The sequence below is a fragment of the Symphalangus syndactylus genome, chromosome 16 (genome assembly GCF_028878055.3).
Source record: "Symphalangus syndactylus isolate Jambi chromosome 16, NHGRI_mSymSyn1-v2.1_pri, whole genome shotgun sequence".
Taxonomy (NCBI): domain Eukaryota; kingdom Metazoa; phylum Chordata; class Mammalia; order Primates; family Hylobatidae; genus Symphalangus; species Symphalangus syndactylus.
Window position 1 is genome coordinate 59299152 of NC_072438.2, and position 18137 is coordinate 59317288.

Here is an 18137-nt window from a genome sequence, read left to right on the forward strand (position 1 = left end):
AAAATGATTGCTGCTCTAAACTGTTCTCACAAGAGAGAGAAAAAGTAAATACAGGCAATGATTTATTCATTGGATTTTTTTTTCCCACATGAAGAATTTCTTTGGCCAGGGCTAAATATAGGGTATTTGGACAGTACTAATATTCTTGACCAAATATCAGTAGCTTTCTGACAGATAAATAAGAATATTTTAAATTAATGGAACAATGTGTAATGTAGGGGCTTTGTTGATCCTGACAGAGTCATGCATCTTGCCAAAGAGCATTTCTGAAAGTAATGATTAAAACGGCTCTAGAATATTTCTCTTGGTCAGTGATAACAGCTTAGTCTCAGAATTGTTTTCAAAACAGCCAAAGAAGTTTTCAGTTACTGCTTTATTTACAGAAGTTTTCAACATTATAATCACACAATACGAGAAAGGGAACCTAGATATTTCCCTTGAATATAATTATACTGCCACTAGCTATTACAGTGAGCAAGTTGGCATTTTATTACTGAAGCAATGAAAAGATAAACCACAAAAATTGCTTTGAGGTTCATTTTTAAATAGTCTCCAAATGAATTAGAAAGAACAAAGAACATAGTAAGGAAGAAGAGACTTTATACAATGGTGAATTTAACTAAGAATTATATACTTAAAGGAATTTGGGCTAATTTTATGGAGATTTAAGATAAGACTACATCATGTTATATCTCATGTTTCTCTTACACTGTTGCTTTTCTTTCATTTTATGTTGCTTTTAATAAAAATGCCCCTTTCACACCTTTTTTTTTTTTTTTTTGGTCTGCATCATTGCTATACATTTTCTCAATAAGAAAACAAATCTTCAACTTCCAGGATTGCAGTGATTAGCATTTTATTGCATATTAAATAAGTTCACAAAGTTTATGTTTTTAAATTTCCTATGTTAGCCAAGTTTAACTTGGAAACTCAGTGTATTCACTTATGGAATCATAGATATTTATATGCAAAGATGTTATGATGTTTGTAATAATTCAAGTCATGAAGTTCTTGATCTTATAAGTGCTTGATAGAGGACAAGAAAACTAGTATAACCCTTTGGTATTTACTGGCATTTGGAACAATGTAATCAGGAACAGCTGATTAAAATAATATAATTTTTTTTTTGGAATGGAGTCTCCATCACCCAGGCTGGAGTGCAGTGGTGCGATCTCAGCTCACTACAACCTCTACCTTCAGGGTTCAAATTATTCTCCTGCCTCAGTCTCCCAAGTAGTTGGGATTACAGGCACCCACCACCACGCCTGACTAATTTTTGTATTAAAAGAATAAATTTTAGGTCTAGAAACCAAGTTCTGCCAAGAAGTTTAGTTCTAAAGTTCTGTACTCATTTTTTAGTCGGTGTAATCCAGGATAGGTCTTAAGGACATTATGTTACTTTTTAAAAATTTTACTTTTTATGAAAAGTATATGTTTAAATTTCAATTTAATCTTATAGCATGGCTTTACATAGTGGATGAGTAATGTGCAGCTTCTTTGGTGATTTGCCCTCTTTGAGTTTTGGCTAAATTATTATCTTTTTATTTAGGGAAAATTCTGATAGGAGGCAGTCTTGGGCAGGACCCAAGATGGAATGCTGGCCCTCCTATATGGTTCAGATGTAGTCCACAGAGAAGCACTCGTGCACCCTTCTCCTAGACAATCTGTTAGCACTCCTCTTCCTTCTCTTCCAAACCAATGAGGAGAGTGTATCTAGCCTTCCTTGACGATGGTCAGACTCCAGTGTTCGCAGACTGTTTACATGTTGTCAGATATTGTTCAGAGTCCAGATCCATGTCTCCCAACGACATGAGCTTATTTCAAAGATCCTTAAATGAATTTGTTTCAAGTGTTTCCCATATGTCAGGTGTTAGAAAGTAGCCTTTTCACACCCCTATCCCAAAAGGGGTTGTAAAGGGACTCACAGCAGAGGAACTTCTCTCTCAAAAGGAATGTATTCACTAGTTCCATCAGGAAAAATCTCACCTTACCCCCTGATCTCAATATAGAATTGATAAGACTGGAGCCTCCAGGAATTATGATCCTCAGATCACCATTTACAATTGTTTACTTGCATAGAAGACAGCCTCTTCTATAAGCAATATTCTGATAACTCTCGGATTTGCAGCTCAATGAGCATAGGATAGAGTCAGTCCTTACTTAGCATTTTTTTAGACCGTTCTTTATGTCATCTAGTCCAAAAGCATCGTTCACAGACATGTCAGTATTATGCATATATGGAAACAATGCCCTGGTCAAATAAGTTCAGAAATGTTGATTGAAACAATGTTACAGAAGTGTTTTTTAGTGTAAATGTGTGTGCCCTGAAGATTTAACATGCCATCTTTGACCTTCATGCCAAGCCTCCACATATTTTAAGTTACTAATGTCCAAAGGAATTAACCTATAACGACAAATTCTCCATGATGACCATTCCTTTATTTTTAAACTGATTTTGAGTGGTCACTTTCTTTTCTAGATATAATTGCAGTTCATCTAGCCTTCATGAAATGAAACTCCTTTTGATCACCTTGGTTTTTTATACTACTACATCTTAGTTCCTACATGTGGGCACGCCTGGGAAGCTGACTATTATTTCTAGTTATGTCACTCTCTCCAATCAAATAACTTTAGTAATAGCAGCTTTATGTGTTCACTTCTTCCTCTGCAATGTGCAAGAATTTTGGCACAATATAAATCATGACTTAAGATTCAGGGATTTGCAACTCACCTTGGTATACTTGATATACATGAAAGACTTTTATTGTGTAATTAAAATATGAATATCACCAACTTGAATATGACCAAAGAATAACTTTAAATATGTGAGGAAGTTATCAATTCCAAATCACTTTATTGACTGAATAGCTTCCTGAAACTATGAATCAGACTGCATAATTCCAGGGCATGTGCAAAATGAGCTGTTAAAATGGACTGTGCTTTCTAATGGCAGGGCACAAGATACCAAGCCACCAAGCCAGTTCTATACCTAGATTCAAATATTGATGATGTTATATAATGTCCAAAGAATATGCTGAGTCTCAGTTTATCAAGTATATGAAATAAAAATGCTAAACTTCTCCAAAATGACAAATTTATCAAGTTTTGTTAATCTTGGAAAGAGCTTATGTGGTGCCTATTTTTTTTTTTTTTTGAGATGGAGTCTTGCTCTGTTGCCCAGGCTGGAGTGCAGTGGCACAATCTTGGCTCACTGTAACCTGCGCCTCCCGAGTTCCAGCAATTTCTGACTAATTTTTATATTTTTAGTAGAGGCGGGGTTTCACCATGTTGGCCAGGCTGGTCTAGAACTCCTGACCTCAAGTAATCTGCCAACCTTGGCCTCCCAAAGTGCTAGGATTACAGGCATGAGCCACCGTGCCTGGCCTATATATGATGCCTATTAGTGGCCTTTTGGCAAAGAAGGTACAGTTTAATGTAAGTACTCTCTCAGCTATACAAACGAGTAATATGTAATCATTATCCACCTATATAAAATGATAGAATTTTATGTAATCATACCAAAAATATAATGTTCTAAACCTATTTAGCTCAGGCAAATGTTTTTGTTTAATTGCTTAGTTTTAATTAATGATCCATAGATCCTTGTTTTTTTCTTGTAAATGAAGGCCCATAATCAGAACTGTCACATAAATTTATTCCACAGATACATTTTTAATTTTTTTAAATTGGCCTAATATTTCAAATTCGTATAAGCTAATGGTACACCCAGACACAAACGGTGAGGGACCAAAACCTGCTCTTATCTTCAAGCTATTCAAATCCCATTTGCAATAGAGTTTATTTCAGCTCACTTAACATAAAATAATTATGGTTAAGATATATACTTTCTTGGTAATATGCTCTTCAAGAAAAATTTGGGTGTAGGAGGAGTGGCACCAAATCAACTCTTAAGGATCCTTAAATTCTTAAGGATCATTGTTCTCTCAACATACCACGTGATTCTTACCTTCATCCCACCCCCTTAAATACTTTTACCCCTTTCACTATTTACATAGATCCTGCCCTTTCCTTTCGAAGGCTGTAGGAATCTTTCTTGATCATGCCGTTGTATAGTTATTTGTTTATTGTATTTACTCTCTCTGTCCAGAGGGAGTATAAGCACCATTTACTTATTTTTATTTTGCTTGAACACAGATCACTTTTTAGAAATGAAATATTCAATCTGCTTTCTCTTCTAGAATTCTGAGATTTATTTCCCTGGGAGCAAGAGGCATATTATCAAAGTGCCTCTCATCAGATTTGAAGCCCTTTCTTAGTCTTGGGCTAATCACGGGTGTGTTCTGCTTCAGGAAATGGTGGAGCCTCCTCTCTCAGAAAGACAGATTGGAGAGTTTGTCATTGTTGTCATTTAATTCTAAGTCTTCAATTTTTTAAGCTATATGACTAGAATAATGGCTGAGCAAAGAGGAACAGTTTGGAGTAATGCCCATAATCATTTATGAAAAATACTATTATTTAGTTTTAAAAGAAAAAAAAGTTACATCCTGTTTTATAGCCCATCTTCATTATATCAGGAAGCTTTGTTGAGTTGCTAATTTGGTTTGCTGATTTTGTAGCATTCAGTAGCATTTGCCTTCAGAAGAGCGGAGGGACTTTGAAGTTATAATGATCTTGACCTTGAAAAATCATATCGACTGAGTACTTAAATGAAAGATGTTTTGATACCCTAATGTGCATTAGGATTATTCTTCAAGGGAAGAGCTAGCTCTGAGATCCAAGTGCTTTCAATGAAGCATTTCACTTGGTTTCCTTCATAATTCTTAAATGCTTTCCTCTTTCCTTTACAAATAAGAATGCCTTGAGTACAACTCCCACATAGTACCTTAGTCAAAAAATTTTTATTAGGCTACAGCATGTACTTTGCTTCCAGGGAACTGAATTTAATATACTGTGGTATGTTAAATTGGTAGTACAGCCAAACGTTCTCAGGCGAGGGAGATCCTAGGGCTGGGAACCTCTGTGAGATTCTCTTGCAGGGAAACACCAGTGTGACAACCCTTGGAATAACTTAATGTAGCCATTGGAGCTGCTGACAAATCAGGCTCCTGGTACAACAATGTTGCTTTATATTCTCATCTGGGGCAAATAATTTTTATATTAACTAAGTGTTGTTATAAAGTGTTGTTATAAGGGAGGGAGTTCGAGACTGTTAATTTAACTAAATAGAAAAACAGAAATTTACCAATTGTAAATCACATATCCCATGATTTTTCAAACTTTGTATTTTGATATAACCCACTGTGGCATATGACATCCCTTTTCCTCGGTGATAATTTCTGTGTCAATACTCTTAAGTTATATGCTGGAATGTCCTACAGGTATATTGTAGGTATTCACAGTTTCAGGACTGTGCAAAGTGCTAAAGATTTCTCCATCCTAAACCTTAATTTAGTTTTTTGCTGTTTACATTCATTATTTTTTACAGCACATATGTTAGCTTTTTGTTATAGCTCTAAAGTAGAGCTGTATTTTCCATTTAATTAATTGATCTATGCATTTGATATTTTAGAACTGTTTGAATTTTTGAGTTTACTCCCCAAAGTTCTCTTTCAAGTATTCTTACTGTATTTGTATTCCTTATATGTCATAAGATAGAAACAAACTGTGAAGCACTTTCACAGGGAAACCTGGTGGCCAGGAAGCCACTAATCTGATAAGAACCCACATTGACAAGAATCACCCTGCATGTAACTTGTGTTTGGTTAGCCACTTTACTGGGATGCACTGGAAATGGACCTTGAAGAATGAAGACATAATCAGCAGGCAGAATTAGTCACCATGAGAGAAATGTCTCAGAAAAATGTCCAAATTCTGAGAGAATTTCTGGCAGACAGGAACAAAGTGTGCAAAGGCTCTGAGGTAGAGATGTATGAGACCTATTGAATAGTCTAATTTGAATGAAACAGTAGCTACCTTGCTGGGGAAAATGTGAAATAGCCTAGATTATGGCCTAAGAATAGTTTTGAATTCTGGAATGATGAGATTGTACATTATGAAAGGGATATCCTTTGAAAAACTTAGCAATGGTATGTCGGAACTAAAATTGTCTTTTAGAAAAATAAATCACAACAGTGCATGAGATATGATGTATTCCTAACCTAGAATCTAAGATTCCTTGATCAAAATTTGTTTCTGATGGAATCATTAATACAAATATATTAAGCAGGAATTTGAGCCCATTAAGTAGGTAGAGATAACTCTGATAAATAAAACTTTAGGAAACAACATTTTTCTAAGTAAGTAGGATCCAAATAGTCTTCAGTTATAAGTTGTCGTGTTATTTGAGCTTCAGATCATCTATTTTGTTCCTGTACTCCATGCATTCCTGTAGAATGCTAACCATGTGTCAGGCCTAGTACCAGATGCTGGGCACATAGTGAGCCCAGCATAGACATGGTACCTCCTCTCATCAAGCTTCCTGTAATACAGTGGGTGGGGTAAGGAGGACATAACACCCAATAGAAAGATTCATAGAAAGCACTACATTAATTTTTTAGGAAATTAATGCTATGAGTGGAAATGTACAGGCAAGATGAGAGATTTTAAGATTTTTTACTTGATTCATATGGAATATGAAGGGATGAAATGGGGGGAGAGAAGAATAAATTATATTATATTTGAGAAGAGACCTGAAAGATGAGAAGTAAGACATGAAAGTGAGCTTCATGAGAAAAACTGAGGTGTGAAGAAGCTTACCACAATTCATGAACAATGAACAAACAGATAGAAAGTGTAGCTAGAACAGAGAGAAAGGTGAAATGACTCTAGATAAGACTGGAGAGGCTGATAGGGATCAGTTTAGGTGACACCTTGTAGGCCTAGGCAACCATGCTATCTTTTAGCCTAAATGCATTGAGAGTCTAGTAGCAATTTGAAATGGAAGAGTGATGGGATTAGATTTGCCATTTTTAAAGAATGTCAATCAACAGTATATATAACAGATTAAAGGAAGGCAAAACTGGCCTGGCCTTCTTTGGCATTACACAATTTTCCAGTGCAAACTTGCAGAGACCTAGTGAGAGTTCCATTTTAGCGAGTGGACATATTAAACAGGGTGGGAATATTAAATAGCCATTATATATTGAAAAATACTATTAGGACAAATACTAAACTTCTGTAAGACAGAGACTCAACAATTCAATAACTTAAAGAACTATATGATTTCACAAATACACTCTGTGAAATGAGAGGGGTAAGTGAGATGACACTGCTCCAAATGGCCACTTGTGAATATAGGTTCGTCCAGGTTGTTCCTCCACTATCACCTAGGACAATGCTTTCCAAACTTTATGTGCATCATAGTCACCTGAAAAGCTTGTTAAAACACTGATTTGTGGGCCACATTTCCTGAGTTTCTGCTTCATTAAATTTGCGGTGGGGCTTGAGATTTTGTGTTTCCAACAAGATCTCTGATGCTGCTGCTGCTACAGGTCCAGAGACCAGCACCACCCTAGGATATTGTTCTTGTCTGCATGTTTGAAGCTGTGCCGGAGACGTGATTGTCTTCCAGCTCATGACAAGAGGAAGAGAACACAGCGGGACAGGCATATTACTTCTTCTCATGGTTTATTGATGAGAACTTAATTATTAATATATTTCTACTCAAGAAGGCTGAGAAATTTTTTCTAACTAAGCAGAACTGTGACCACTCAACAACTCTATCCATAGGGAACAAGCAGAGAAGAGATTTAGGTGGGAAAAGAGTGGCCTGTGCCACAGATACAAGAACGAAGATGAAGAGCTAGGAAAATGCTTGGGATTTCTTAGGAAGTTCATACATTTTGAATGGGCAGTGGAGTACTTGAAAAACAATAGTAGATGCAAGGCCTAAAATCGTTTGTATTTGGTTTGGTAGGCAATGGAAAACCACTGAGACTTTGAGTCAACATAGCCCTCCCCTTATCCGTGTTTCTGTTTTCAGTTTCGGTTACCTGCGATAAATCATGGTCCAACAATATCAAATGGAAAGTTGCAAGAATAAACATTCACATAGCTTTTATCACAGTATATTGTTATAATTGTTCTATTTTATTATTAGTTATTGTGCATCTCTTACTGTGCCTAATTTATAAATCAAACGTATGTATGCATAAGAATAAAACATAGTATAAATATAGGGTTTGGTGCTATCTGCAGTTTTAGGCATCCCTGGGAGTCTTGGAACATATGTCCCACTAATAAGTGAGGACTACTGTATATGGCCTGGTGCTGTAAGATGATAGATGACAGAGAATGTGGAGATATGCAGGGTAAGAGGTGGCAAAATAATAAAATGTAGGGCAAAATTTCTATCTTCTGTTAAGCCATCTGTTAGAAATGTTGGAATGCATTATCTAGAATGCATCTTATACACCGTGTCTTATTTACCAGGAGTAATGAAGTGCCCCTAAGTAAAACACGAGTTAAATATGCCTTCTTTATTAACAAAGATATCACTGTTATTCAAAAATTCAGTATGTAAAATATTTATTTACCAATAATGTTTTTCCCTGAATTTTCAATTGTAATCTGATCATTTATTGGGAATCACTAACGTGGATTTTTTTCTGCCATTCTTAAGAAAACGAAATTTGTATAAAACCAAATAATATTATTAGTATCATAAATCGTATGAAACAATAATATAAGAGTAAGATACTATAGCTTACTTTCTGAAGTCAAAATTTTTCTCTCTGAAGAATATATGAAGTAACTCATACATTTTGAACAGAATATGTTGATACTGTGAACTTAAAATACAAATTAAAAACTTTTGATATATATATGAGACAACTATAAACCACTTTGGGACAAAATATTTTCAACTTTTTTTTCTGACTATAGCAGTATTTTACTTAAAGGATAAAAACATATATTCAGATTATAATATAACATAAATGATTATATTCCATACTCATTGCTTAAGCTTTGTGAAGTGAAATTATCTTAGAATAGTATATTCATTTTAAAAGATTTCTTGCTGTCTCCCACTTACTGAAGTTATTACTAGAATTAATGAACTAAAAATTTAAAAGTTACTTTAGCAATTTTGGAAAAGCCTCTATTAAAATATTTAGATTGGCATATATAATAAAAATGATCATCAATTTTAGCATGAGAGTTTTATTAAGTGATATTTAGAGAGGATTCAAGGTTTCTATTAAATTATGTAAATAGACTCAAGTTTTTCTTCCAATGAGAATATAAAATACTGAATTTTATTTTAATGTGACGATTTTTAAATTTCATTTCCAAGTGATGAGCTGATTAGAGCACTGAATAATTTTTTAGTTATTTACAGAAATAACTTGCATATTTGGAGCTCAAGATTGCTAGTAATAATGAGCCCCTGAACTAAGCTCCACCTTTGAACTTTGTAGAAAAGCAACACAGTATAAGTAGATGCAGAGCTGCTAAAAGTAGATGCGCAGATAGGACAGAGGAGAAAGAGCAAAAGAAAAAGAAAAAGAAAAAAGTTGGCTGGAAGCTCTGGCTCATGCCTGTAAGCCCTGCAATTTGGGAGTTCAAGGCAGGAGGATTGCTTGAACCAGGGAGTTCACGACTAGCCTGGGCAACAGAGGGAGACCTTGTCTCTAGAAAAAGTGAAAAATAAACTAGATGAACATGATGGCTCGCACCTATACTCCCAGGCACTCAGGAGTCTGAGGTGGGAGGATCACTTGAGCTGGGGAGGTCGAGGCTGCAGTGAGCTCTGATCACACCACTGAACTCCAGGAGGCCTGGGAGACACAGCAAGGCCCTGTCAGAAAAAAAAAAAATCTATAAGCAAGCAAGCAGGAGGAACAGAAAAATGGTAAGTACAATATTCAGCAACTGAAATGTCCCCACTGCTGTGGCACGATACAACGGAGGACCATGCCATATAGCCTTCAATTGATTTAGATAAGACTCTGGTTGAAGGACTCCTGTCCAGCTCCACTAAATTGTGGTCAGTTTATGAAATGTATTTTTACTACAGTGAGAGCTCCTTCTGTTTTAGTGGTGTCTGGCAGGAGGATTGTAGAGCTGAGCTCGTCCTGGAGAATCCAGAGGACTGGGTCCCATGTGCTATAAGAGGGAATGAGTCACACATCGGCTGTGTCCAGCCAAGAATGCGATTGTTCCCAAACAGACACATGGCACTCAAGTAGAATGTGGTAATTGTGGAATTTTATTTGCCAATTCACCCAAACTTACATTTTATATTTAATTGCATTCACTATTTAATTCCTCCGATTTTTCACCCAGTTTTTAAAGTATTTAAAGACAAATGAGATTTTTAATAACTACTGAAACATACCTTGCAAATATGGTAAATGTTGTTTAAAGTATCGGGAAACTTTACAATAGATTTTCAGAAAATTCACAATAGATTTGATCATACTGAAATATGTTAAAATGTCTTTAAGGGGTGAAAGGTTAAAAGCCTTGCCTTTGTTTCCTGACTAGATGACTCATTCTTCCTGGCTTCTTGACAGTAATATAGCTTTCAACTCTTGCAAGCCCCAGGAAGTTATATGAAAACACAAATTTAAGAAATTAAATTTACAAATCAATTTCCTTTTTTTAATTAAAAAGATCAAATGACTACCTTCTCAACTTTCATAAATTAATAAGTGCTCTTTATGCAGTTACAGTGGTAATCCCTCCTATGAGCAATGTAAAAAATCTAGCAATAAGGGATGTTAGGTCCCCATGTTTTATAAAAATAATGTCAAATAGTCCCATTTTCAACCCAGTTTTAGATATTAACTGGAAGCTAAATTCACACAACAGCTAAAGAATCAGAACAAAGAAAACAGTCAGTATTCTGAGTATGAATGTGCACAGGACTAACTAGTGTTAGCACATATCAACACTTTAAATTGCAAAATTACCATCCAGATAATTAACGCTATGTAGACAATATTGACACAAATATTTTCGTAGTTTAAAAGTTGTCTGGTTAATTTTTTGAAGTCTCCAGTTCTGGAAAAAAGGAAGACTTTTCTATTTATGATCCTCATTATGATTTTAATCTCAATTAATTCACATTGTAGAGATAAGAAAACTGAGATCCAAAGAGATTAAATTAGATTCCACATTTATACCTCTAACTAGCAGAGTCATAAAGATACAAAGCAGCATTCTTACTTCCCAACCAAATGTGCTTTGGAGAAATCCATAGATAAATGATGAGCTTAAAATTCTCAGAAGTATTTTGCAGATCAGCCTTTGCATTTTTCTTCCAACCTCCAAAAATAGTCCATAACATCCAAAGAAGACCTCACTGAGAGCTAGATTTATTATTCTAAGTTTTTTTCCATCCGTAAAAACAAGTTTATTTGAGAAAGATCAAACATTTGATGAATAGTTTAAATTCTTCCCTGTTTGATCACCTGTGTTTAGTAAACAAGAATGTTAAGTGAGCAATATATCAAAATATAAATAAATCTTCACTTAAAAATTTATGTTCTGCAGTGCTGTTTATGTACTTTTGGCCATATAAACAGTGAAGTTATACTTTAGAAAATTGATTTTCATGAGTTTTATTAATTTAAAATAGTATGAACTTTGAAATAATATGAAATACTATAGATTTCATATTATTTCAAAGATTTTCTGTGACTATATTGGGCGTAATATAGACATCATTTAGATATCTGTGGGTGTTGTTAATGTCTTATTACATTCATCTATCACAAGGCTTTTATCTACTTGAAAGGAAATGTAGGTGGCATTGCAAGCAGCCTTACTAAACACCAAATACTGCACGGGGACGTAAAGGAAACGTAAGTGAATACGGTGGCTGTTAAGCTTTGATCATTAGAATTCCCCCAGCAAACTCTTTGATGAGTTATTTTCCCTATTTAGTAGATACAGAATTTGTGGCAAAAATGGATTATAAAGCTTTTTCTAGGACACAGAACATTTTACTGTTTTAGAATATAAATAAATATAATCAGGAGTTTTGGTAGCAACTTCTTACCTGTTTCTCAGATGTTGTATAAGGTTTTTTTTTTATTTGTTTTGTTTTTTGTGGAGCAGAGGATGTGGAATTACTAACTTGGTATACAAACAAGGCAAGAGAATCTGTGATTCTTTTGTATTTTACTATTAAAATATTGTGGAAAAAACAAACATTTTATATTATCTGGAAATAACCCAAGTTATTTTTGATTAATTAAAGTTAATAGTTTTCGTATTTCTTCATGGATTTCTTTCTTTTCTTTTTTTTTTGAAACGGAGTCTGTCTCTGTCGTCCTTGCTAGAGTGCAGTGGTGAGCACGATCTCAGCTCACTGCAACCTCTGTCTCCTCAGCTCACTACAACCTCTGCCTCCTGAGTTCAGGCGATTCTCCTGCTTCAGCCTCCTGAGTAGCAGGACTACAGGCACGTGCCACCATGCCCGGCTAATTTTTGTAGTTTTAGTAGAGATGGGATTTCGACATGTTGCCAAGCTGGTCTCAAACTCTTGACTTCAGGTGATTTGTCCACCTCAGCCTCCCAAAGTTCTGGGATTACAGGCATGAGCCATCGTGCCCAGCCTCCTCATGGAATTTAAACCTAGGTGTAGATATTGAAATTATGTACCATGTTTTAAAATTATAATCCTTTATTTTCAGGAGCCTTAGTTTAAAAAGTTACACTAATTTAAAAGAGGAGGTGGTAGCAATAAAACATGCAAATTAGTAATCTGTAACAAATTACCAGAATTCTGAATACATGCCCATTGCATTTTTTAAAATGCACTTTAATCAATTGGTATAGTAGAAAATGCATAGACGATAGCATCACACTGAAAAATGTAAATCCCAGCTCTGCATCTTCATAACTGCATGACCACAACAAGTTTTATAGTCTCTTAGAGACTCATTTTTCTTCATCTCTAATAGTAGTTAATTATTTTTACTCGATAACACTTTACAAACAAATGTTATGACAAACCTCCTATATAGAGATCATTTTAGTCTCAATTAATTCACATTTTAGAGATAAGAAAAACAAGATCCAAAGTTTTCTCTGTAGTGTAGTAGTTATATTTTTCCAAATTTTCCTTTCCTGACATTACGATAAAGTCCCCCATTTAATCATAACAGTTGCTTAAGTGCATCAGTGAAACATTGGGTGTATTCATCATTTCATAATTTCATGATTTCATCATTATTTCATCTGAAATAAGATTCAGAAAGGGAAATGTACTTTCTAAGGTATACCTGTTGATTCTTCTTGTTTAAGTAGTTTATTAGATCCATTAATTCATCAGGTGTTATTTAGTGCTAATAATATTTCAGACACCAACGTATTTCCAAAATTTGAAATATGGATAATACAGATATGACCACTGTCTTCATGTAGAATACAGGTTAAGGAGGAGACAGACCAAAAATCAACTAATAAGTAAGTCAAAAATTTAAAAGAAGCAAATAAGCAGGTGTATCTGTGTGTGTATAAACATGATATAATATGGTGTTATGAAGAAAAGGAATGAAGAACTTAGAGAATAATGAGAGTTATCCAGTTAATTCATATGTTAATTCATTCAGTCATCAAATCCAGTACCTTCTATTTGTCAGGCTCTTTTCTAGGTACTGAGGGTACCATATTAAACATGACAAGTCTCTGTCTTCATGCAGCTTACAGTGTACACAGGCAGTAAATACGAAAACACACAAGGGCATAAGATGCTTGCAGATGATGATAAGTGCTCTAAACAAGGTAAAACAAAGTAATTGGGTAGGGAATAACATGTGGAGGGAAAAGAGTTACTCTATTCTCCTAGAAGGGTTAGTTGGAGACGCCCTTTCTGGTAAAGTGTCACTTATGCTGAGACAAGAATGCAAAAACATCTGAAGGAAGATGTTTTATTATCAGAGAAAAGAGAAAGTACACAGCTGCTGAGATGAGAAGAGCCTAACTTACTCTAGCAATTCAAAATCAGTGATGTAGGAACAGACTCAGTGCAGAGGACAATGGCTGGACAGTAGGATTCAAGCTCAAAGAGGAAGACAGGCCAGATCAGGAGGCATCTTCTTGTCTAATTAGTTTACATTTCAATGGGAAGCCATTGGAAAGGTATAAGCAGGGAAATAATATGATTTGTTTTTAGTTTTGAAAAGACCATGTTGGCTGTGGTGTGGAGTGTAGGTCCAGTTAGGACAAGAATGGAAGCAGGGGAATTGGATAAGAGATCCCAGAAAGATATGATGGTCTGGGCTCGAGAGATGGCTTGGACATAGCAAGGAGTGGGAAGGTCTGGGATTTACGTAGGCAGGAGAGGTGGCAGGACTTGCTGGATTGATGGAATAGATGTGAGAGGATTATAGGTAGGTGATGAATCTGGAAAATGTCTCTTTAGCAAGGTAACATCAAACCTAGCCCTGATATATGAAATGGAGCTGACCATGTGAGGAGCAAGGGACGAGGGATTGTCATATGGGAAAGAATCATTATGACAAAAATACTAGCTTTACGTGAATGAGAGCTTTAAGTGAGCTTTTTTACTTTATTTGTTTGAAATTTCTGATGGCCATTGCTTTGTAGTTTGTAATTCATCTATATAGAGAGGATGTAGTAGAAAGTAAAAAATTCACTTGCCCCTGATGTATCCATGACGATAGGAGAGGGAGACCCTAGAATCTATGTTTTGAGAAGAAACTTGTCTGAAATTGTTTTCCTATCTTATACCACAGGATAGGTTTCTGCTGGTTCAAAGAACTTCTCAGAATTATTTTTACAAAAATATTAAATTATTTTCAAAAGTATCGGATTTTACAAGGCTTATACACCTTAATATACCTTATTAACAAGCTATGTTCTTCACGATTGCACTTGCTAATCCTGTAATTATTACTGAGATTCTTACGTAAATTAACTTTAAGAAATTGGACAGGAAATCTAGTTTTGTTCCCTTCAAAAGAGCTTTGCAATATCATAACGACTCTCCTTTAATGGAAAACTCTGTATGATTCAGTGTAGCTGAAGATAGCTGCTGATTATCACTGTGCTCACAGCACACTAATCTTGACTGTGCCATTTTCTCTGGAAGAGGAAATAACATTTAATATTTTCTAGTTTTACATGAAGGAAGGGAATTAATCTCACTTTGAGCAAGCAACGGGATGTCTTATCTCGTGGTTCCAGAAAGTTTCCCATCTTGTAAATAATAAAAAGATTTCCTTACCGTTCTTTGCCACAGAAATAGAATACTACTTTTTCTATAGTATGTAATGGGAACTACAGGTCTAACAAAGGCACAAAATGTACAAAGAATTCTTATTAGGAGTCTTATTAGGTATCATGGCCATGTGCTCTAGTTCTTATTTTTTGTCATAAAACATACATAACATAAAATATATCATTTTTACCATTTTCTTCTGATGAAAAATGTGTCCATTTATTATAAACATATTTAGTAACCCAGAACTCGGCAGTATTGAACCTGAGTATCGCCATAACCAAATCTTCTATATAACTTAAATTATTCCGGAATGTTTTCTAGACATATGCTGGATATCCATAGAATATACAGAGACTAATGGTGCTACTGTTTGAATGTTTGTGTCCCTCCAAAACTCATGTTGAAGCTTAATTCCCATTGTGTTGGTATTAAGAGGGAGACTTTTGGGAAGTGATTAAGTCATGAGTCCTTGTAAATGGGATTAACAACCTTATAAAAAGAGGCTTCAGAGAGCTGCCTGGCCTTTTTGCTCTTCAATTTTCTGAGGACACAGCAAACAGCAACAAGGCACCATCTTGGAAGCAGAGAAAAGAGCTCTCCAGGCATTGAATCTGCTGATGTCTTGATTGTGGACTTCCCAGCCTCCCGAACCATGACAAATAAATGCCTGTTCTTTATAAATTATCCCTTCTAAAATATTTTGTTATATTGAAGCATGAATGGACTAAGACAAATGGATCCAAACTCTTCAAACTTGTTCCTCAAGTTCTCTCTTATTTACTTAATATATATTGAATATATTTACATATCTGTACGTAAATATGCCTCTCTTTTTTTTCTCTTTGTCACGTAATCATCACCGCTATCCATTTCTCGAACTTTTTCATTATCCCAAACAGAAGCTTTTTACCCATTAAAGAGTCACTCCCCATCCTTCCTATTGGTTTCTATTATTAATTTTCAGATGTGGTTTTCTTTCTGTATCAAGTAGTATTTAATAAAAAACAGAATCTAAGATTGTGTTTTATAGCACTATCCAAGCCCCTTGTTATGCATTCCATGAAAATATTTGTTAGTCTAAGCTTTCCTCATAGATCTTATACAGATTTGTATAAGTTTTATTTGTATTCTTTTCTTAAGCAGGAAAACAAAAATAGAAGTTTCATAAGACATTCATAAAAATAAGGAAGTATCTTGTGTCTTTGGATGAATTATACAGACATAAATTGATTAATTCGTGTTATCATACCAGATTGGATGTTACCCAGGCTATTGTGTTTTATTTCCTTTACATAGTTTCAAACATAACACAAACTTTTCACTAAATTTAAGTTTTAATTTCTCAAAAGTAATACTTCCTAGATACCATATTTCTTAGATACAATTCAGAGACCATGAAAAATGAAAATTTTCCTAAATAATGTTTCACATTAAGAGGAGCGTATCATAGAAAAGAGCTCATTAAAAAGTCAGGAAACAACAGGTGCTGGAGAGGATGTGGAGAAATAGGAACACTTTCACACTGTTGGTGGGACTGTAAACTAGTTCAACCATTGTGGAAGTCAGTGTGGCGATTCCTCAAGGATCTAGAACTAGAAATACCATTTGACCCAGACATCCCATTACTGGGTATATACCCAAAGGATTATAAATCATGATGTTATAAAGACACATGCACATGTATGTTTATTGTGGCACTATTCACAATAGCAAAGACTTGGAACCAACCCAAATGTCCATCAATGATAGACTGGGTTAAGAAAATGTGGCACATACACACCATGGAATACTATGCAGCCATAAAAAGATGAGTTCATGTCCTTTGTAGGGACATGGATGAAGCTGGAAACCATCATTCTCAGCAAACTATAGCAAGGACAAAAACCAAACACCGCATGTTCTCACTCATAGGTGGGATTTGAACAATGAGAACACATGGACACAGGAAGAGGAACATCACACACCGGGGCCTGTTGTGGGGTGAGGGGCTGGAGGAGGGATAGCATTAGGAGATATACCTAATGTAAATGACGAGTTAATGGGTGCAGCACAACAACGTGGCACGTGTATACATATGTAACAAACCTGCATATTGTGTACATGTGCCCTAGAACTTAAAGTATAATAAAAAAAAGTGCACATGAAAGAAAAACAACAAACAGTGACCCAACATTGGAAGATTAATCAATGAATGGATGGATAGACAACAATTACTTATCAACCTCCACATGGAGATAAGGGTACCTAAATTTTCCAATTAGAGGTAGAGAATGTATTCTGATGTTGCCTGGCTCCAGGCAGGTCTCAAACTCAGATGGAACACATAGGGTTGCTCCAGAAGGGAATACTTCTTTCTTTCTGGACACATTTTCTAAATGCCTCTTTATCTAGAGTTATCAAGAAAAGTGGCACTCTAGTTTATAATTATTGTAGTTACAAAGGATATAAAAGTTTGACCCAAGAATTAATAAGAACTGAAGAATAACAAAACATGCTGAATGGTAGGGTTGATGAGGGATGATGACAAAGATTACCCATTAGGAAATTGGAGCCCTGGTTTTCTTCCTGACATTTGCTAACTAGGTATAAAATTTGTGGAAATGAATTTGCCTCTCTGGGTTTCTTTTCCTCATCTGTAAAATTAGCAGATTCGAATTAATTATCTCTGTGGTGCCCTCCAGTTCTGAATGTCTCTTTCTATACTAAATATGTATTAATCTCCTTTGGACCACCCAAAAGGCACTTTAAATGTCTTTTCGGTCATCTTTATACACATAATTCATCAATGTATAGTACTGGTTGGGGATACAGGGTGAAGAGATCCCCTTTCTTAATATCATCTGACCTCTTTTATCCTATATAAATAACTTTCAGGGCTTATGCCAGTAATTATTTCTAAGACTAAATACCATCTTTCTATATAGCCCTCTTGAGAGGCTTTCTTCCACTGGCTGTAGGTTTGAGCTACAACCCAATT

At 35.2% G+C, this 18137-nt stretch overlaps 1 protein-coding gene across 2 annotated transcripts in view; it reads left to right on the top strand.

Moving 5' to 3' along the window:
• The window catches only part of HCN1 (hyperpolarization activated cyclic nucleotide gated potassium channel 1), a 402880-nt gene that overhangs the window by 270309 nt on the left and 114434 nt on the right, over window positions 1–18137 (top strand). The window lies entirely within an intron of this gene.